This window comes from Tinamus guttatus, unplaced genomic scaffold (assembly GCF_059628265.1).
Source record: "Tinamus guttatus ecotype Peru unplaced genomic scaffold, ASM5962826v1 Tinamus_guttatus_pri_ptg000437l, whole genome shotgun sequence".
Classification (NCBI taxonomy): Eukaryota; Metazoa; Chordata; class Aves; order Tinamiformes; family Tinamidae; genus Tinamus; species Tinamus guttatus.
In genome coordinates this window covers 117,468-140,311 of record NW_028288971.1, presented here as the reverse complement: position 1 = coordinate 140,311, position 22,844 = coordinate 117,468, and the positions used below count along the sequence as shown (strand labels likewise).

General features: G+C 46.5%; 1 pseudogene; it reads right to left on the bottom strand.

Annotated features, from left to right (window-relative positions):
- Window positions 1-22,844, bottom strand: part of LOC148593180 (uncharacterized) — a 122,058-nt pseudogene that overhangs the window by 23,442 nt on the left and 75,772 nt on the right.

Genomic DNA, 22,844 nt, shown 5'->3' with positions numbered 1-22,844 from the left:
CTTGCACAGTACTCCGCACATTGGCTTTCCTACACTTGGTTGCCAGAAGCAACCCGGGGACCACTTCCACTCCTGTGAGGATGTATTGATATCCTGCAGAGGATTTGAATGGTCCAATATAATCAATTTGCCAGGTAGACCACAAAGGTTTCCCCTCATTGATATGTAGAGGTGAAGCTTTAGCAGGATGATCTGCTTGCAACCTTAATCTGCACTGAGGACATTCTGTGAGAATAGTTTCACAAGTTTTCCTGTTTATGGGCCAGCCTCTACTCTGTGCAGCAAAATGCTTCCTTACCCGTGTGACTTGGGTCTTGATGTAACCATTCTCCCAACCGATACCACTCAGGATTTAAGGTGATTTTCCTAATTTTAGTCAACTCATCTACTTTTTGATTCCACTTTGTGGCTGGTTGATTATCCTTAGCATGAGCTTTTACCCATCCCATTTTAAATGGTGTTTTTCTCGCTATACCCAGCAATAGCTGCCAATCCCATTTTCTCCAGACTGGGGTTCTATTTACTTCCTAGTTAAGAGTTTCCCATTGACAAAGCCATTGTGTGGCACCAGCCCACACAACATAAGAGTCTACATATATAACTCTTGCTCCCTTTGTGCAGCTAAAACTACTGCTCTTAACTCTCCTACTTGTGCACTGCCTTCATCTTCTTCTACTACTTCTTCACCAGTCAGAATATCTAATGCAACAGCCTTATACAGCCTTTTACCCTTTTTGCTGAAGCATCTGTAAACCAAATTTCTGTTGGTGCACCATCAATGAAGGGTGGTGCATTCAGGATTGGTGAAGGTTTAAAAGGTTGTTGTAATGCTAATGAATCTGTGTTTACAGACATCTGCAATTTGGAAACCTTAGTATGCCCTTCTGCATATTTTCTGCAACTCCTGTTAGGTAGGCATACCATTTTCTGATAGTGGGTTTTTGTGCAATTCCTTCTGGGGGAGCAGTTCCCTTTAGGATTGCTTCTAGTAAATTAAACGGTCCTCTAGTTTGCACAGGTTGTCCCTGATGTATCTTCTCAACCTATTTTAACTGCTCGGACTAAGGATAAAACTCCTTTTTCCCATTCAGAATATCATAGTTCTGTTTCTTTAAATGCAGTTGAACTAAACAATAAGGGCCTTTTTGGTCCATCAGGGCCAGTTTGGAATAGGTTACAGTCAGTAGCATGTTCAGCAAAACCCCATTCAGCTATAATAGAGTTGTAGGGGTGTACTGGTCCCAGTGATTGAAATGTTTTTAATTCTTCAGTCAGAGTTTTGACTGCCTCTTTATGTTCTAGTGCTCACTTCCAAATGTTAAATCTGTGTTATAATGTCATTTTTTAATGAAAAAAAATTATATTTACAGAGTGATCAAAAGAAATTTTATGTTGTTTTACTTAATTGCATTTTGTTTCACAGCTAAAGTGAAACAAGACCTTATACCCAAAGATCTACCTGTGAAAAGTGTTTTACAAGAAGAAAGGCCCTCCCAAAGTCTAAATATTAAATAGCTATTATTGGTCTATAAAATTTATTTGCTTTCTTGTTTTACCAGTACTCAAGGGTCTGAGAAGATACTGTATTTACTTTCCATCAAGTTTTTTTTTTTTCATAAAGTCCCCCTCCACTTTAAACCTCTTCTGCCTATTTGCCCATATATTGCCAGAGTCACATCAGAATTGTTGCACAAACTCCCACTGAGGCCCATTGACTGTGGTCAAAGAGTTTCAATCTTTTTTTCAGGAAAATGATGGAAGAAATCGCCAAAACCCCCAAGAATGTAAGAATTGGTAAAACCACTGTAGCTATCAGGACTGCGTTGAGTCAGGTTGCTCCTGCTGAATTTCAGCTTCCTTTCTGCATGTGCATGTTGTTTGCAGGGCATCATTTCATACTGCTGGCATGACACAAATAAATGAGCTAATGAATAAATAATAGCAATCGATAGAAACAAACATGGGGTCGACTGGCCGCTTTCCCATTGTCCTCACAGAATGAGATGCCACAAGCCATCAAGCAGCATAAATTATAAAATATAAGTACAACATTAGAAAGTCCTTGTTGCAATATTTTAAGGAGCCTACAGGCCCACACTGTGTGTAAGGCAATGTAGCAGCTCTAAAACATTTAGAAAGTTTTGTTTTACTTTAAGCAAATGCCCACTTCTGCTCTCAGTGAAGTCAGTAATAAGCCTCCTAGTGTGGCCTGGTTTCAAGAACCCCACTATGGTTTCTGTAATATATATATATATATTTTCATCTAGAGAAATTTTTGTCAGTAGGGGTTGGGGGTTAAATGGTGAAATTCTCCTATGGAAAATGTTTTTATTGAAATAATTGTTTTTAGTGGCTGTTTTTCTCCTTCATTAGAGCCCTAAGCAATCCCCATCCTTAAATTTTTATATCACCTCCCTTTCTTCTTTCATTTAGAATCATAGAATCATAGAATGCTTAAGGTTGGAAGGGACCTCTAGAGGTCATGTAGTCCAACCCCCTGCACACGCAGGGTCACCTAGAGCACGTGGCACAGGACTGCATCCAAGCGGGTTTTGAAGATCTCCAAAGAAGGAGACTCCACAACCTCTCTTGGCAACTTGTTCCAGTGAACCTGTTCCACACACATACGGAGAATCCCTATTTCCATTTGTGGCAGTCATCATAATGTTATTAAGGTATTTAGTCATTAAGATATTTCTCGTATTTCTTCATCCCTTTGTGGTCTTCCCATCATGAATGACCTGCGGGCTGTGTATTTCCCACAAGGGAAAACCCTCCTGGGAGCCACAAGAGCTATGGAAGAATTTTGCAGTTATCTATCCCCATGTGCCAGCCTCACCATTACATGAATGCATTAAAAATAACAATAGTATTCCAAACAACAGCACTTCATGAGTAATGTCAACAGTCACCTGTAAAGTGGAGGAGGAGATCTCGCAACTTTTGTTGCCTGCTGGATGACAAGTTGTATTTTGTTAGGCAAAGAGTACTTGGGAAGGGACGAACTGAGGGGTTATAACGGGACAGGTTGTGCCCATGTGTAGCCACACTGTGGGGCCGTATGATAATTTGCAATATGTGCATGCAGAGCTAACACCACTGGGTTTTTTTCACTAGGAGAAATGCATAGCTATTGTTAAGTAACTGATAACAAAGGCTGGCATGTTATTAAATGCTGGATGGGGTTCAGAATTTAATATTCCCCTTGCATTTCAAGCAATTTTCTGTGTCTACAACTGTCATCTAACATTGTTTTGGTGCTGCAATTCAGTGGGAGAAAAATAGCTATCCGTGTAGGGCTTCGCAGTGACACATCTGTTACATTATTTATCTTCGGTGTGAAGACAGGAATGGAGCAAGTTCCAGCCTCCTAATCTGGAGCGGGACAGAGTAGAAATTGGAGGGAACAAAGCAAGGGAGAGAGCCTTTGTTTACAATGTAGGTTAATGGAATATAGAATCATAGAATAACAGAATCACAAAATCATTATGGTTGGAAAAGACCTTTAAGATCATCGAGTCCAACTGTAAACCCTTCAACATCATACCTGCTAAACCATGTCCCTAAAAGTGCCTCATCTACATGTTTCTTGAACACTGCCAGGGACGGGGACTCCACCACTTCCCTGGGCAGCCTGTTCCAATGCTTCACCACTCTTTCTGTGTAGAAATTCTTCCTAATCTCTAACCTGAACCTCCCCTGGTGCAACTTGAGGCTATTTTCTCTTGTCCTATTGGTAGTTATTTTGGAGAAGAGATCAACCGCCTCTTCACTACAACCTCCTTTCAAGTAGTTGTAGAGAGCGAGAAGGTCTCCCCTGAGCCTCTTCTCCAAACTAAATAACCCCAGCTCCCTCAGCTGCTCCTCATAAGGTCTGTGCTCCAGACCCTTCACCAGCTTCATTGCCCTTCTGTGGACATGCTCCAGCACCTGAATGTCTTTCTTGTAGTGAGGGGCCCAAAACTGAACACGGTAATTGAGGTGCGGCCTCATCAGCTCTGAGTACAGGGGAACCATCATTTCCCTGGTCTTGCTGGCTACACTGTTCCTGATACAAGCCAGGAGGCCGTTGGCCTTCTTGGCCACCTGGGCATGTTAATGGCTCATGTTCAGCTGGCTGTCGACCAATACTGTCCCAGATCCTTTTCTGACACACAGCTCTCCAGCCACTCTGCCCCAAGCCTGTAGCGTGACATGGGGTTGTTGTGACCAAAGTGCAGGACCTGGCACTTGGCCTTATTGAACCTCATACAGTTGGTCTCAGCCCATCGATCCAGCCTGTCCAGATCACTTTGTAGAGCTTTCCCACCCTCACACAAATCTACTCTTCCTCCTAGCTTGGCGTCATCTGCAAGTGTGCTGAGGCTACACTCAATCCCCTCATCCAAATCATGGATAAAGATATTAAAGAGGAACAGCCCGAACATGGAACCCTGGGGAACACCGCTCGTGACTAGTCACCAGCTGGAGTTAACTCCATTCACCACCACTCTCTGGGCCCGTCCACCCAGATGGTTTTTCACCCAGCAAAGAGTCCACCTGTCTAAGCCATGAGCTACCAGCTACTCCAAGAGAATGCAGTGGGAAACTGTGTCAAAGGCCTTTTTGAAGTCTAAGTAGACCATGCCCACAGCCTTTCCCTCATCCACTAGGCAGGTCATGGGGTCATAGAAGGAGATCATATTGGTCAGGCAGGACCTGCCTTTCATGAACCCATATTGGCTGGGCCTGATCCCCTGGTTGTTGCACACATGCTGTATGATCGCCCTCATGATGATCTGCTCTATAACTTTCCCCAATACTGAGGCCAGGCTGACAGGCCTGTAGTTCTCCAGATCCTCCATCTGACCCTTCTTGTAGATTGGTGTCACACTGGCAAGTCTCCAGTGGTCTGCGACCTCCTCTGTTGACCAGGACCACTGATAGATGATGGAGAGCGGCTTGGTGAACACTTCGGCCAGCTCCCTCAGAACCCTCAGGTGGATCCCATCTGGCTCCATAGGGTTGTGAGTGTCCAAGTGGAGCAGCAGGTCACTGACTGTTTCCTTCTGTATTACAAGGGGTTTATTCTGCACTCTATAGGTGTCTTACAGCTCAGGGGGCCAAGTACATTGAGGATAACAACTGATCTGGGTGTTAAAGACTGGGGCAAAGAAGGCATTAAGCACCTCGGTCTTATCCTTATCCTTGGTGACAATGTTCCCTGTCGCATCCAGTAAAGGATGGAGGTTCTCCTTGGCCCTCCTCTTCTTGTTAATGTATTTGTAGAAACATTTTTGTTGTCTTTCACAGCAGTGGCCACATTGAGTTCCATCCAAGGTTTCGCCTTTCTAATTTCCTCCCTACATACCCTAGCGACTTCCTTATACTCTTCCTGAGTTGCCTGCCTCTTCTTCCAAAGGTGGCAAACTCTTTTTTTCCCAGAGTCTCAGCGATAGTTCCTTATTCAGCCAGGCCGGTCTTCTTCCTCTCTGGCCTGTCTTTTGGCACACAGGGATGGTCTGCTCCTGCACCTTTAAGATTTACTTCTTGAGAAAAGTCCAGCCTTCCTGGAGCCCTTTGCTCTTCAGGACTGTCTCCCAAGGGACTCTCCCAAACAATGTCCTAAACTGCCCGAAGTCTTCCCCCGGAAGTTCAACAAAGTAGTTTTGCTGAAGCCCCTCCTGACTTCACTGAGAATTGAAAATCCTATCATTTCGTGGTCACTATGCCCAAAATGGCCTCTGACCACCACATCTCCCACCAGTCCTTCTCTTTTTGCAAAGAGCAAGTCCAGTGGGGCACCTCCCCTCGTAGGCTCACTTACCAGCTGTGATAGAAAGTTATCTTCCACGCACTCCACAAACCTCCTAGACTGTTCCCTAGCTGCTGTATTGTATTCCAAACAAATATCTGGTAGATTGAAGTCCCCCACAAGGGCTCACAAAAACAAGGGCTGCCAATTGTGGGACTTCTGCCAGATGCTTGTAGAATGCCTCATCAATCTCTTCATCCTGGTTGGGTGGTCTATAGCAGACTCCCACCAGGATATCAGACTTGTTGGCCTTCCCTCTGATCCTGAACCATAAACACTCAGCTTTTCTGTCACCCACTTGGCGCTCCATGCATTCGAAGCACTCCCTAACATATATCACTACTTCAACTCCTTTTCTTCCTTGCCTATCCCTTCTGAAGAGCCTGTAGCCATCCAGTGCAGTACTCCAGTCATGAGAGTGGTCTCACCACGTTTCAGTGATGGCGACACTGTTATAGTTTTCCTGACACACTGTGGCCTCTAGCTCCTCCTGTTTGTTACCTATGTTGTGTGCATTGGTGTAGATGCAGTTCAGCTGGGATACTGAGCTCTCCCTCAATCTTGCCATGCTGCCCCTAGGCTCATCCCTAGCAATCTCAATTTTATCCTCCTGCCTCTTCATATTTAGTTAAAAGCCCTCTCAATGAGCCCCACCAACTCGTGGGCAAGGATATTTTGCGTGTCTGCCAGGATGACTCTCCATGGCTCCTTTCCACCTCCCTTATCATGATGTAAATCAGAAGGAACTTCATCAAGCAAGTGCACTTAAAACAGCCTGAACAGCTGTAAAAGGGGCCCGAACACAGTGCAGCATCACCATGAGGGCTCTGATGTTTGATACTTTTCAGGAATGGATGCGGTGGGACAAGCACTCTTCAACCTGCCCACCCAAAGCGCCTCACTTCCCCTATGCATTTTTCTGTTAAGTTTTATTTATTTTTACATTTCTTTTACAGCGTTCCTGCTCCTGCACTTGTGCACTTGGGGGTTTGCTCCCGCCACCCATCTGTGGAAGAATTGTTTGAAAGTGGGAACTGAGAGAAAAAACAGGGCCTAACAGAACTTTTGTCATTACAAAAGCTGGCTTGGGGCGATACACAGTTGCCACTTCCAGGATGGCTGGTACGCATGGACTCTGCTCCTCCACTATTCCCTAGGCAACACAATCTGCTCTCCTCACAGCTGCAAAGGGGAGTAACAGAGGATGGAGTGGAGTGAAGACACCACGTGGCCAAACTCTGTTGCGCTCCCTGTGCTGGGCCACTGATAAGCCGCACAGTAGCTGTCCAGTGGGAGATATACGATAACATGACCGGTGCTGAGCCAGCAAGGGTGGCAAATCACTCCTTTTGGATGAACTTTGCTTGAACTTTGCTCATTGTAAGCTCATTATAATGTCAAAACACACCTCCATCCCCAAAGTTACCCGCCTCCGAGGTACGACCACGCCTCACTGAGCATGCGCTCTAGATTTTCGATTGAAAAGTATAAAAGGTGAAGGAAGGATGAAAAGGAGGAGGGAAGAATCCATAACAACTCTGGGATCAGTCGACGGGCTGAGCTCCCTTCCCTCCCCTCAGGTTGGGACGCCGCCTGAGGAGACTCGAGACTGAGAGCCCTCTCCCATCTTCTGGGGTGAGTGATGATTGCACATTTGTACATCAGAGCTAGCGAAAAACCCCACGGTGCAGTAGAGAATTTCCTGTACTGACATCCGAAACCTGCTTTGGAAATGTTGCATTTGAATAAATCATGCTGTTTGTGAACTCGGCTACTTGTTTGGGGGGAGGCGATCGGACCTACAGTTGACGGACCGTTCGTGAATCCGATACTGCCAGAGTCGAGCTTATAGTGGATCACACTATTTGGGAACTCGATTCGCTCCTAGGAAGGCAATCGGACCTACGGTCCACAGACTGTTTTTTTAATCCAATACCGATTTGATATCTCCTTCCCCCACCCACCACGACCACTACGGCTTTCAAACTTCAACATTTCACAAAATTGGCGTAGTCGGCAGGATGTCGATAAAGGAATTCCTACGGAGACAGAAATGTGCCCCCCTCAGAAGGTGGGGAAGATTGGGCCAGAGATAATTGGTTAGACCCTGAAAAAGTTTTGCAAAGAATAGAGGAATGCCATGCTAAATTTAAAGATGGCAAAGGCAAGTGTGTTATTTGTGCCATTCTGGGCGGTTGCCTAATTCAGGCACAGAAGGACTATAAAATAAGTGAGAAATTGAAATTAGATTATCAAAGTAAGAATTCAGAAATTCAAAGCTTGCAGCATGAATTAGGGAGGGAATGGCGAATTGAAACAGTGCTAATGCAGGCACCCCACACACCCCCTGTACACCTCCCTACTTGGGTTGATCTGTTACACGATATGGTGAGTCATGGACGAGAGATGGAATGGTCAGGCCTTGAACCTCCACCAGAAAAATTAGGGAAAAGAATTAGTAAATCAAATTTACAGCCCTCTGCACAATAATTTATGACAACAAGCATTAGCTTTAGGAGTGCCCGGCTCTATGTGGCATGGGCAATCCCCAGGCTATATCAAGAAATTGGTTAAAATCCTGTAACATAAAGTGACTGTATCTCCCCCTTCAAGCGGGCTGGACAAAAACTCCCCTTCGGCACACGCCCTGTCTGGTAAAGCAAACAATCCTTTTGTGCCTCTAAGGGAGGAGTTGAGGAGATCAAAAACCTAAACACTACACACGGGCACTCGGGCCATCTGATCCACATGATATATGTTTGTTTTTTTTAGTAGCCCGAGAACTAAGAATTCTAAATTACAACCACCAATAAGCTCAGAAATTACGACATTATGTCTCCCTTATAAACTTTCATCTATTAAGGTAGCTCCAGAATTTACTAATGCCTGTGCCGAAGAACAAGCACGAGGTGGAAATAGAAAGCAGCAGCGTTGGAGGTAACTTATACTGGTTGCTTTTGCCACTTTTAAGGAAGCGACTGATTGGGGAAAGATTGCTGTGTGCCCACAGTGCCAGCTGAGACTGTGAAAGAAACAATGCTGCTAGACTTCCTATACACCTGGAAGCTACTGATAATAGTAGTGCAAAATTAGTGCATTGTCGAGGGTCACTCTTGCGCCAAGTGCCAGGGCCCTCTCCACAAGCCAGAGCAAACAACACCTCCACACAAAGTGAGGTCAACTCCCTCTGCTGTTGTCTGTAGCAGGGCTTTATACCGGTGCAGGTGGGCATGTGCTGAGGAGCAGCACTCATTGGCTACAGGCTCCCAGCTGATTGGTTCTCCTCCAGGTGTTCGGTTGCTAGGCGTCGGTCCAGTTCCCCACAAACTCCACTTTCCTATATATTCTTACTAAGGCCCCAACATCTCCCCCTCTTTTTTCCAAAAAACAAAAATTAGCAATAAACATTGCAACATTTACAAAAAACAAATTAACATAGCTGTAAACCTCAGCATTTTCCCCTCTTTTTACAAAAAACAAAAATTGGCAATATCATGCATCAAAATATTATGAACAAAAACAAATTAACATAGTTGCAAACACAACTATGATCATTCTGGTCACACTTTTATGATAATGTTTCATTTTTAAATTCCCAAGACAAAAGAAAATGGTCCCAAAGGAATACACAATTTCATTTTGCTTACAACCACAGAAATTCTTCTTGGAAAGGTAATTGTGCTCTTCATTTCAGCAACAGGAGAAGGAAAAAATCTTGCCCTTTGGAGCTGGGGAGAATGGGGGTCCAAGTTAGTATGGTCAGACTGGATATGCTATCATTTTTAGTTTTCAACCGCTGGAAAGTTCTTCCAGTCACGGAGTCTGCCACTCTTTTCAGTTCCAGACCTTGAGGAAGCTGTCCCACGATCCTGTTGCCACTGCCATTCCATCATCAGTCACACCTAAGCAACTGACACAGTTATCATGACCGGCAAGGACACCTGCTCTATCAGCTTTCAGTGTATTCCAGACATTGCAGTTGAGGTTGTCATAACCAGCTAGGAAGAGACATAGCTGTTCCAGATAATAAGCTTGCCATCCTGGGAGGCACTGACTAGAAGCCTGGAATCAGTCCCCCAGTGCATTGCGTAAATTTTAGCCAAGTGTCCCCGGAGTGTTCTTCTAGTACACATTTGAATTCTCCCCACGGGGTCAATGTTGGCTGTGATCTGAGCCAAGGTGGCGTTAGCACATGCTTTCCTAGCATCCCTGATTTGGTTTTTCAGTTGCTCAGCCTCCTGGCATAACTGGTCAAGCTCACTCATTTTCCCGTGCTAAAGTTGCACTTCACTGCCACCTCTGAGACGACCACAAATCTGCTCTTCCGTCCGCTGCTCATTACTCTGTCCGGTTTGTCCGCCCGCCCTGGCCTGCTCCCAGCAACACTGCAGCTTGGGGGGGTGGGAGAAGGAGAAGAGGGCGGTGGTTGGGGGGGGGGGGGGGGGTCGCTGGCTCTCAGCTCCTCCCCAGGGGACCAGTGCACATTGATTCTAATATGTGCACGTCAGTCTCTAATCACTGTGGATTTTGCCACATAGAGGTCAACTCCTGCACTTCCTCGGGTTGCGGCGGAGAGTTCGTGGAGGCAGCCATTGTCTGGGGATACTTGTTCGCCGCGTCCCTCACAACGCGGCGGCTCCCGTTTCCCTGTATCGGCGTGCCATTTTTGCGGAACCGTGATCGGCACTCCGCTGCCTTATGCCCGAACCTTTGACATCTCGTACAGGTCCCATTAAATCCTCTCGGGGCCGTACCTTCCATCCTGAATCTATTAGGACAGTTCCTCCTCATGTGTCCTAATCAACCACATAGGAAACATGTCCCATGAAATCTCTTGTCTTCCTTTCTAGACATTCTTTCTCCTTTAATTGCCGCGGCCAAAGCCGCACCATGTATTTTTGCTTTTTGTTCTTCCTCCATCAATGGCGCTCGGGCACAGGTCTCTATCATTTGGACAATTGAAGCTCCTGGTGGCAAAGTAGCTAACAGTTGCTTGCAAGTTTGGTTTGCGTTCTGAACTGCTAGATCCTTTGCCAATATTGCTTTCATTTCCGCAGGCACATTAGGTGCCATATCCAAGGCTTCCTTCAGTCGATCAACAAAGTTGAAAAAAGACTCATTCGGCTTTTGTGTTATTTTGGTGTATGGCAACTGTGGCGTTCCTATTTGTGGTAGGGCAAGGAAAGTGGCTAGCGCTGCATTTTTCGATTGCTGTAGTATCCTGGGGTGGAGCGCTGCCTGGGCCTCGGTTGCCCGGTAACGCCCATTGCCCATCAGTTGATCAAGGGTGGCAACCCTTAATGGATCGTCCATACTGCGATTTAGATTCTCCAACTGTTTTTCCTCTAATCTTTCCTGCCATTTTGCTAACCAAAGCATGTAAGCGGTAGAGGAAAGCAGGAGCTCCATTATCGCTCTGCTATCCGCAGGTACCATATGAGAATATTTAAACAGGGCAGAGACCTGATTTCTCACCAACTTATTGTCGTGCCCATACTGCATTACTGTTTTTTGTATGCCTTGAACAAATTTCCAATCGAGAGGTTCCCACCTGGGGCCCTGGGCTCCCATTACTACAGGAGCTGCTAGTGGTGTTAATACAAATTCTCCTTGTAACTGAGCATTCTCTATGAGCCCTTTATACCGTGCTCCCGCATTAAATGTTGGATTAACAGGTGGCATTTCCTCATCATTACTTCCACCTGCAGTGGAAGTGGCTGGGAGCTCCGGCAACAATCCTTCTTCAGCTGGGTCACTTGCTCCAGCTGCTTTCTTTTGAATCTTAGGGGCATCTTTTCGTGCCTCCCACTGCTCTAATTGTTTGTCTACATTTTCCAACCCTTCGACTATAGCCCTATGGGCAGCCTTATAGGCTGCCTTCACATCTCTGGCCTTGGACCCACCGTCTAGTCGCCGCATTTGTTCTAATAATTCTGTCATTTTCTCTGCCTGTCCCCGAAGTTCTTGCCGCATTTTTTGAACCATGGCATTATCATCGTCCGATCCATCTGGGATCGGTACTTTAACTGGGTCCACTTCCATTTTGGGCGCTGTGGGGGTTGGTCGCTTTTCCCCCTCCCATTCGGGCGCTGTGGGGGGTGGTCGCTTTTCCCATTCAGGTGCTGTGGGGGGTGGTCGCTCCTCCCCCTCCCACGGGGGGAGATACTCATCCACTCCCCCCCATACTTCTCGTTCCGCCAAAGTTACCGGACATGCCTGTTTAGGTGAGGTTACCTTTCTCTTATTATCTATTTTCTTACACTGAACTGGCTCAGTATTGTTGGTACATTCAGAACTTTCAGACCCGTTTTCCTTTTCTTCTCCCTGGAGCGCTTCCCAAAACGCAATAGCAACTAACCGCTCAAACATAGGCCATATTAGACGAAATGTCTTTGTGAGGCGCCACGCTTCCTCCGAGCCTAATTGTACACCGTCCCATAGTTCTCTTCCTACTCGCTCCCACGATTCAAATTTATATGCTTGGGAAGCTTCTTCTATGATTTTTCTCTTCTTACAAAATAGTAATAAATCAGTTAGCTCAGTTTTCGAGACCTCAATCTTAGTTTTTTGAGCAAGCCTTACGAAGCGTTCAACAGTATCATGTTCCATTGCTGTTGCAGCAACTTTCACTCTAGATGCGCCAATTCCCATTCTGACTCACCAGGTCGTGGTCACAATCCGCTTTTCTCCAGCAAGATCCCTTGCGTTCTCGCACGATCACGTCGGGGTCACCAGATGTCGAGGGTCACTCTTGCGCCAAGTGCCAGGGCCCTCCCCACAAGCCAGAGCAAACAACTCCTCCACACAAAGTGAGGTCAACTCTGTGCGGAAAATCTCGCTGTCAAGAACTGAATGTCCAAAAAGGAGACAGAGGAGTCCTAAAACTTTATTCGAATAAAGGGAGAGTCCACCGGGCATATCCCTGTGGGGTCTCTCAGTTTGCTGGGGGACGCAGCCCCCCTTTTATCCTAATTTCCCGACCGAGGGACGCCCTCTCCTTTTCCCCATTGGCCAAGGTACTCAGAAGTTACAGCCTTCCCAGCCGCCTACACCGAACTCCGGCCTCCCGCCATCTGTTCTCACCTGAGCTCACCAACTCCTTTGTCCCCCTTGCTGAAGAATGTGGGGCAATTGCCCTATTTCCCTCCTTTGTAAAGGCCCCATCTCCTTGCAGATGGCTCTTTTTGTCCTTCTCGGCTCATGGCTCCACTCAGTCTCCCCTCCCTTTGTCCTGCTCTTCAGCCAAACTGTGGAGAAACCCCCTTATTGATTAATACAAAAACTTGAGCATTCCGCTCAATCCCTCCTCTTTTTTTTTTTTTTTTTTTTTTTTTGAACAATATTTGTTTTTACAAACTAGGTTATTAACTAACAACCTGCAACCTGCATTCAGTATGTCTAGTACCCATGGGTAGTCTTCATATCCTCCTGGATTCTCACAGACCCAGCAACCCAGAGTTTATTTTCCAGACCTACTCCCCGTCAGCGGTACAGATCTACGGAGAGTTAGCCGGGGCTTTCCATCCTCTTCCTTCAACTGAGAAGTCCAAACTTCTGGAGTCTTGGAAATCTTAACTCTAGTATGATGAGTCCATCCATGCTCAGCTGTCTTGATTGATGTTTCTGTGGTTAGTAATACCTGATAACGTCCTCGCCACTTTGCTAGCAGTGGTGCTTCTTTCCATTCTTTGACCAAGACCCAATCCCCTGGTTGGATATCATGGACTGCAAAATCCAAGGGGAGGGTCTGTGCAAGCTGGGCTTCCTGTCGGAGAGACTTCACAAGAGAATGTATTCTGGCCACATATTGCTTTACATATATATCACTTATCTCCACCTCCTTGCCAGGTTGGGAGTTAGCAGGATAGGGAATCCCAAACATTATTTCAAAGGGGGACAGCTGAATGTCTCCCCTTGGTTTTGCTCTTATTCTTGCTAAAGCTAATGGGAGAAGTCGTGTCCACGGCATCTTAGTTTCTAACACCAATTTTAAAAGATGCTTTTTAATGTTCCCATTCATCCTTTCCACTCTACCAGAACTCTGAGGATGCCAAGGGGTATGCAAGTCCCATCGAATCCCTAGGGCAGTCATGACATCTTGAAGGACCTTTCCTGTAAAATGAGTGCCTCTGTCTGAATCTATTGCCTCTACCAACCCATATCTTGGAATTATTTGTTCTAAGAACACCTTAATTACAGATCCAGTTGTTGCTGAGGCAGTTGGAAATGCCTCGGGCCATCCTGTCAACTGACATACTATTACCAGAAGATACTTAAGTCTCCCTACACGGGGCATCTCAGTAAAGTCTGCTTGGCATCGTTGGAATGGGCGTACAGCCCAGGGTCGTCCTCCCCTTGCAACTTCTCTTGCGGCTCGGCCGTTGGCCTTAGCACAAATCAGACAGCCCTCAATGGCCTGTTTTGCCAGAACAAAAAGACCAAGGGCAGCATAGGTTTTAAGGAAGGCTTCCGCCAGCCCTCTAGAGCCCCAATGGCTTCCTTCGTGAAGCTCTTTCAGTATTTGTAGGGCTAGGGCTTTGGGCACCCATTGTTTGCCCTCCTTTGTAAACCAGTCATGTCCTTTTTCTTTTGCTCCACTATTTTTAATTATTTCTAATTCTTCTGGTGGAAAAGACATCTTTTCTGGTAATGGCTGGACTACCGGTAGGAGAGGGAGGATCTTAGATACTTCTGGTAGGAGTGCTGCTTTTTGAGCTTCCTCATCAGCCAATCGATTGCCTACCTCCTGCTCTGAATGTCCTGTCTGATGTCCCCTGATATGAATTATTGAGACCTTTTTGGGGAGGTTCACCACCTCCAGCAGGCGAGCAATCAGATCCTTATGCACCAATGCCTTTCCTCGGCAAGTTAATAAACCTCTTTCTTCCCACAGTTTTCCAAACATATGTGCCACCCCATATGCATATTTAGAATCTGTAAAGATATTCACTAGCTTGCCTTGATATAATTCACAGGCTCTTATTAGAGAGTACAATTCTGCGGTTTGGGCTGACCAGGTAGATGGCAGCTTTCCTCCCTCCAGCAGCTCCCTTCCCTTAATGATAGCATATCCTGTAGCCCGTTTCCCTTCTATTACTCTTGAAGATCCATCAATAAACACATTGTCCCCATCTGGCCAAGGAATATCTCTCAAATCTTCCCTAGGTCGAGTTTGGAGATCTAGTACTTGAATACAGTCATGGATTTCCTTTGATTCTTCTCCCTCAGGACCAGTTAGACAAGAAGCTGGGTTAAACCCTCCCCCACTTCTTAATTTTAAATCTTCCTGCTCCATTAAACAGGTTTCATACTGCAATAATCGGGCACTGGTCATCCATTTGGAAGCCCTTTCAGTTAGTAATGCCTTCACCTGGTGTGGGACCTTGACAACAAGGGATCCTCCTGTAGTCAGCTTTCGGGCCTCAGTTACCATTAGGGCCGTAGCTGCACAATTCTGCAGACAATAAGGCCACCCCTTAGCTACTGGGTCTAATATTTTAGAAAAATAAGCTACTGGTCTTGGCATGCCTCCATATTCTTGCACTAAAATTCCCTTGGCGTGGCCCTGTTTGACATCCACATATAATTCAAATTCTTTTTCTGCATCCGGAAGAGCTAAGGCCGGAGCCTTGCTCAATTTATCTTTTAATTTTCTAAAGCTCTGTTCTCCTTCTTGTGTCCATACCACAACATTGGGGCTGTTTTGGGTTAAAAAGTCATACAGTGGTCTAGCTAATGCAGAAAAGTCTTCAACCCAGGCTCTGCAGTATCCTACTAGCCCTAGGAACTGCCGTAGCTCTCTCTTAGTCCTGGGTAATGGCACTTCTAAAATTCCCCGAATTCTTTCTGGGTCAAGGCATCGTAAACCTCCGGTCAAAATATGCCCCAAATATTTGACCCTTCTTTCCACCATTTGTGCCTTCTTTTTGGACACCCTAAGCCCTTTTTGGGCCAAGAAATTAAGTAATTTCACAGTGGCTTCCTCTACTACCCCCTCTTCTTCCCCTGATAGGAGCAAGTCATCCACATACTGCAATAACCTAACTCCAGGAGGTGGGGTAAATTCCTTCAGTATTTTCTGCAAGGCTTGTCCAAACAAGACCGGTGCCTCAGTGTATCCTTGCGGGAGAACTGTCCATGTCAATTGTTGTTTTATTGTTTTTCCTCCCTCCTCTTGTTCCCATTCAAAGGCAAAATATTGCTTACTATCCTCTGTGAGAGGACATCCCCAAAATGCATCTTTCAAATCAAGTACTGAATAGTACTGATGTGAAGAGGGGATCTGGTTTAGAATAGTGTATGGATCTGGAACTGTGGGATGTCTTGGTTTGATAATTTCATTTATTGCTCTTAAGTCCTGTACCATTCTATAGGTTCCATCTGGCTTCTTGACTGGCAGAATGGGAGTATTGTATGGAGACATACACGGCTCCAAAAGTCCTGCTTCCAGCAAAGACTCAATAGTAGGTTGTAAGCCTTTCCTTCCCTCTCGTGAAATAGGATACTGCTTTTTAGAGACTATCTGCCCTGGTTGCTTTAAAGTAATTTGGAGAGGTTCCATGTCTAGTTTTCCATATTTTCCTGGAACTGCCCACACTTCTGGGTTCACTTCAGCATAAGCTTTGTCAGACATTTTGCACAAAGTTACAGTAGTGCAAGCTTCTTTATCATCTCTTACAATACTGATTTGCATTCCCAATTTAGCCATCAAATCCCTCCCCAGCAGATTGCAATCACAATTTGGGACAAAGAGAAAATCATGCATCTCAAATTTATTTCCCACATTCACTACCAGTGGCTGGATAATACGCACTCGTTCGTCTTTCCCACTTACCCCTTGGATAACCAAGGAGCCTTTTGACAATCGCCCTCCTTTTGGCATAAAATTCAAGGTGGATCGAGAGGCTCCTGTATCTATCAAGAAACACACTTCCTCTCGGTCCGGACCCACCCTACATGTTATCAAGGGCTCCCGTGTGGTGGATCCTTGGTATAATGGGAGCCCCTGACATCCCTGGCAATCCATTTCCATTAGTCGGTGAATTTCCTCTTCCTGAGGATCTCTTAGCCTCTGTGGGCATTCCCTTCTCCAATGTCCTTCCTCATTACACAATGCACACTGATTTCTTCCCAATTTTTGTTTTAGATGGATATCTTCTGTTGAAGAGACCATCCCCCTGCCCTGCCTTTGACTACGCCCTTGAGATCGACCCCTTCCTCTGGCCCTTGGGGGTCCCTCAGGGGGCCTCACAGATCCTTGTGATTGTCTTATATACTGAGCCATAATCATTGCCTTTGTCTTTGCCTTTTCCTCATCCCTTCTCACATAGACCTGTTGTGCTCTCTTTACCAATTCCTCTAATGGTTTGTCCTGCCACTCTTCATCCTTCTGCATCCTCCTTCTTATATCAGGCCAAGATTTAGTGACAAACTGTACTTTTAGTAATGTGTCAAAGGCTGGTCCCTCAGGGTCCAGTCCTCCCTGTTTCCTCAAAGCATCTCTAATTCTTTCTAGCCAATGAGAGGGGCTCTCATCTTTTCCCTGTTCCAAGGTCATAGCCTTTGACATATTATTAGTTCTGGGGACTGCCATTTTAATGGCTCTGATTATGTATGCTCGATAATCTCGAAGACGGGTCAAACTGACTCGATCATTTGGATCCCAATGGGGGTCTCCCACTGGGATCATATCATCCACTGTGGGTGCATCTATCGCATTTTGGCCTGCCTGCGGGTGTTCGTCCTCCCATAATTGACGAGCTTTTTGCAAGATCATTTTCTTTTCCTGGAATCCAAATAAGATTCCTAAAAGAAAATCCCAATCCTTCCAAGTGTAATCTGCATTTCCTAGATATTCATCTATCTTTTCCCCTACTCCTATGGGATCATCTAAATAAGGAGGTAGTTCTTTCTTTAATCCCCTTATATCTTGAGTGGTCAGTGGCACGATTACAAATCCAAATCCCCCATCCTGACCTCCCAATGGAACCTGTCGTAGGGGCATTTGCCGAATTTTTGTCGGAACTTTAGAAGTTTTTGGCACCTCGTACTGGGTTCCTTTTCTTGTTTTTGAAGGGGATAAAATGTCCTGTTCCTCCTCCTCTTCACTGTCACTAGAAGCAGGAGGTGCAGAGGGGACAAGACCTGTGGCTCCTGATGCGTCGTCCGACCCTACAGGGGGCCACCTAAATCCCCCTGGTAACTTATATTCTGGCCAAACAAAACAACAATATTTTATCATTAATTCCATAATTATTCCTAGGGGAATGCGTAAGTTATCCCAAACCCTCAAAAGTCTCCCCAAGGGACTATATGGGGATAAGTTAAGGTCATCATTCCTTTCCCCAGCACCCTCTTTTGCCTTCCCTTCGCTGCTCTCCCTGGACTCCCATGTCGGGGTCGCCACCCCTTTTGTTCCCCACTGTCCCATAGTACTCACCAGTGAGATTTCAATGGTCCTTTCCGTCAAACCTGGTCCTTTCCGTCGGACTTTAGCGCTACCCGGAGGTCCTTTCCTTCAGACCTAGTCCTTTCCGTCAGACTATAGCGCTACTCGGAGGTCCTTTCCGTCAGACCTAGCCCTTTCCGTCGGGCTTAGCGCTACCGGGAGGTCCTTTCCATCAGACCTAGCCCTTTCCGTCGGGCTTAGCGCTACCGGGAGGTCCTTTCCATCAGACCTAGCCCTTTCTGTCAGACCTAGTCCGTTACGTCACACCCCTTGAGGACCCCCTCCTGGTCCTACCTGCGGATCCCCCGATCCGCTTCTCGTCTGTCTCCGGACAGTCTCGGGAACCCAATCAGTCGTCCGGTGCAGGCTGCCGTCGAAGGGAGTCGATCACCAAAAGCTATGGTGAGGCGCGCCGTCGACTCCAATCGCCGTCTGCCGTTCCCGGAAGGTGGAAGGATCCCGGACGAGCCCCCAATTGTGCGGAAAATCTCGCTGTCAAGAACTGAATGTCCAAAAAGGAGACAGAGGAGTCCTAAAACTTTATTCGAATAAAGGGAGAGTCCACCGGGCATATCCCTGTGGGGTCTCTCAGTTTGCTGGGGGACGCAGCCCCCCTTTTATCCTAATTTCCCGACCGAGGGACGCCCTCTCCTTTTCCCCATTGGCCAAGGTACTCAGAAGTTACAGCCTTCCCAGCCGCCTACACCGAACTCCGGCCTCCCGCCATCTGTTCTCACCTGAGCTCACCAACTCCTTTGTCCCCCTTGCTGAAGAATGTGGGGCAATTGCCCTATTTCCCTCCTTTGTAAAGGCCCCATCTCCTTGCAGATGGCTCTTTTTGTCCTTCTCGGCTCATGGCTCCACTCAGTCTCCCCTCCCTTTGTCCTGCTCTTCAGCCAAACTGTGGAGAAACCCCCTTATTGATTAATACAAAAACTTGAGCATTCCGCTCAACTCCCTCTGCTGTTGTCTGTAGCAGGGCTTTATACCCGTGCAGGTGGGCATGTGCTGAGGAGCAGCACTCATTGGCTACAGGCTCCCAGCTGATTGGTTCTCCTCCAGGTGTTCGGTTGCTAGGCGTCGGTCCAGTTCCCCACAAACTCCACTTTCCTATATATTCTTACTAAGGCCCCAACAGTGCATGATAAATATCTTCCTTTTATTCCAAATGGGGTAACCTGTTCAGCCTCACCCCACGGAGACAAGTCTTGTTTTCTCTTACAGTGATCCTCAAGACAGCAAACGAATACGCTGCGTCTGAGCTGCTGGACTGAAGTCTCTCTAGCATGTGCTTTTGTTATTATTGTGATTGCATTTCTCATATTAATTTTAGTGTGTAGACTCAAATGGTAGTTCAAAAATAATGGCCTGTTCCAGCATATTATCTCTTCTTATTAACATACTCTGTTTAGTAGCTCTCCATTCTTATCTTCTGCACTGCTTTAACACCGCTACATTTAAAAAATATGCCTATTCCTTTACACCCATCAGAAGAATAGAGGGTAAGATTGTCCCCCTTCAAAATAATCATAACTTAAATTGCTCTTGGTTTGGGGAATTTCAGGACTTCACAGGTTTTACACCATTTGGACCAGGATTTTCTTTTGGTTCAGTATCAAACAAGCCAGTGTTGTGGTATTGCTAAAATGTGATATATTGCTCCAATTGGGAACAACACAATTGGGTCAGACACTATTGGACAGTTGACATTTCCCTAAAAATAGGCTGTCTGTGCCATAATCACAGCATAAAATATAAATCAGTAAGTGAAGACTTTGTGCCTCGTAATGATTGCCGTATAGCTTCTGGTGACGCTCTGGCTGTTTTGATCTGGGCCTGCAGTGATGGCAATAGGTATACCTCCTTATGGGCTGGATTACCTGAACACCAGTGTACCTTGGGCCTTCCAACATTGTGTCCCATGTGGAGGAGGACTCCTCTCTGACCCCAGTGGATAGCTCAAGCAAAAGGGGCAAAAACAGAACTGTCAGGACATGTAGAAGGGTGGCAGGACCCAGGAGCAGCCACCCGCATAGCCTGGGGAATGGAAGGATTTTTTGGATTTGGTCGTGCTACTGTGCAAACGCGATTATGGTTAAGTAAGATAGCCTATCAAGTAGAAAAATTAGCTAATGCCACCGATACTAGTATACTGTTGCTCAATCATCAATTATAAGCCACATCAAAAATGACTCTTCAGAACCGGATGGCACTGGAGTTGATGCTGTTACACCCAGATGGACTTTGTGGCTACCTAAACCTCTCCAGTACCGACTGCTGCATTTATATCCCTAATGTTACACAGGACCTCGATATCCAATTAGAGAAGATACGACAGGTGGCGAAAGACACCCATGAACTCTGGGAATCAATGAACACTAGCTGGCTGGCGAAGGTGTTTAGTTGGTTTGGATTTGGTGTCACTGGTTGGATCCAAAGTTTAATAGAATATGTGGTGATGTTCATTGTGATGATAATTATCCTAAGTATAGCAATATCCTGTGTAAAATCTACTATAATGAAAGCTATTAACGTAAAGATGATTCAGTTCACCGCTTATATCCCTTTACAAGCGGATGACCCAATTGATGTCCCGAGTACTAAGACTCTAATCTGAGACTAAATTTCAATATACTGGAGTCACGGGGTGGATACAAACTTTGTTACAATCATTACTTACCATTTTAACTGCAATAATTTCTGTATATATATATATATTCTTGAAGAACTAGACTCCCTGCCTTTTTCTAACTAACTCCCCCCTTCTAATGCACCAAAGTGCAATCACTCGCTTAACTGCATCATGTTTAGGCCATGTAGTATTAACACCTAAACGACTTCATGTGAAGCTTGAGTGACTATAGTCACAGGGTGGATAATGCGGAAGAATTGTTTGAAAGCGGGAACTGAGAGAAAAAAAAGGGCCTAACAGAAGTTTTCATAGAATCACAGAATGCTCAAGGTTCAAAGGGACCTCTAGAGGTCATCTAGTCCAAACCCCCTGCACACACAGGGTCACCTAGAGCACGTGGCACAGGACTGCCTCCAAGCGGGTCTTGAAGATCTCCAGAGAAGGAGACTCCACAACCTCTCTGGGCAGCCTGTTCCAGCGCTCTGTCACCTTCGCTGTTAAAAAAATTTTCCTTAAGTTTCTGTGGAACTTTTGGTGTTTCAGTTTGTGGCCATTACCTCTAGTTCTGTCGGTGGCCACCACTGAAAAGAGGCCAGCACTATCCTCCTCACTGCCTCCCTTGAGGTACTTATAGACACTGATTAGATCCCCTCTCAGCCTTCTCTTCTCCAGGCTGAACAGGCCCAGCTCCCTCAGCCTCTCCTCATAGGGCAGATGTTCCAGGCCCCTGATCATCCTTGTGGCCCTGGCCCCTGTGACTCTCTCCAGCAGCTCCACATCCCTCTTGTACTGGGGGGCCCAAAACTGGACACAATACTCCAGATGTGGCCTCACCAGGGCTGAGTAGAGGGGCAGGATCACCTCCCTCGACCTGCTGGAGACACTCTTCTTAATGCAGCCCAGGATCCCATTGGCCTTCTTGGCCACGAGGGCACACTGCTGCCTCATGGTCAACTTGTTGTCCACCATGACACCCAGGTCCCTCTCTGCAGAGCTGCTCTCCAGAAGGTCAGTCCCCAGCCTGTACTGGTGTCTGGGGTTATTCCTCCCCAGGTGCAGAACCTTGCATTTGGCCTTATTGAATTGCATGAGGTTTTTTCACTGCCCAGTTGTCCAGTCTGTCCAGGTCCCTCTGGATGGCAGCGCAGCCCTCTGGGGTATCAGCTACTCCTCCCAGTTTGGTATCATCAGCAAACTTGCTGAGGGAGCACTCTGTGCCTTCATCCAGGTCATTGATGAATAAATTGAACAGGACTGGACCAAGGACTGACCCCTGGGGGACACCACTAGCCACAGGCCTCCAGCTGGACTCGGCACCGCTGATCACCACCCTCTGAGCTCTGCCATCCAGCCAGTTCCTAATCCACCTCACTGTGCACTCACCTATCCCACACTTCCGGAGCTTGCCCAGGAGGATGTTGTGAGGGACGGTGTCAAAAGCCTTGGTGAAGTCAAGATAGACGACATCCACCGCTCTCCCCGCATCTATCCAGCTGGTCATTCCATCATAGAAGGCTATCAGACTAGTGAAGCATGACTTCCCCTTGGTGAATCCATGCTGACTACTCTTGAGCACCTTCTTGTCCTCCATGTGCTCGGATGCAACAGCCAGTATGAGCCGTTCCATCGCTTTTCCGAGTACGGAGGTGAGGCTCACTGGCCTGTAGTTGCCTGGGTCATTTTGGCATTACAAAAGCTTGCTTGGGGTGATACACAGTTGCCACATCCAGGATGGTTGGTATCCACGGACTCTGCTCCTCCACAGTTAACCAGGCAGCACAATCTGCCCTCCTCACAGCTGCAAAGGGGAGTGTAAGAGACTGTTATGTGTTGTGTTTGTCTGGACATGGTTGACACACCATTTACCTGGACAATTCCCTGGCATCTTATCTCTGGGAAGGTCCCTCACCATTTGTGCGTTGTAACCCTGGCATCTTATCTCTAGGAAGACCGTAATAGCAGCTATCTAA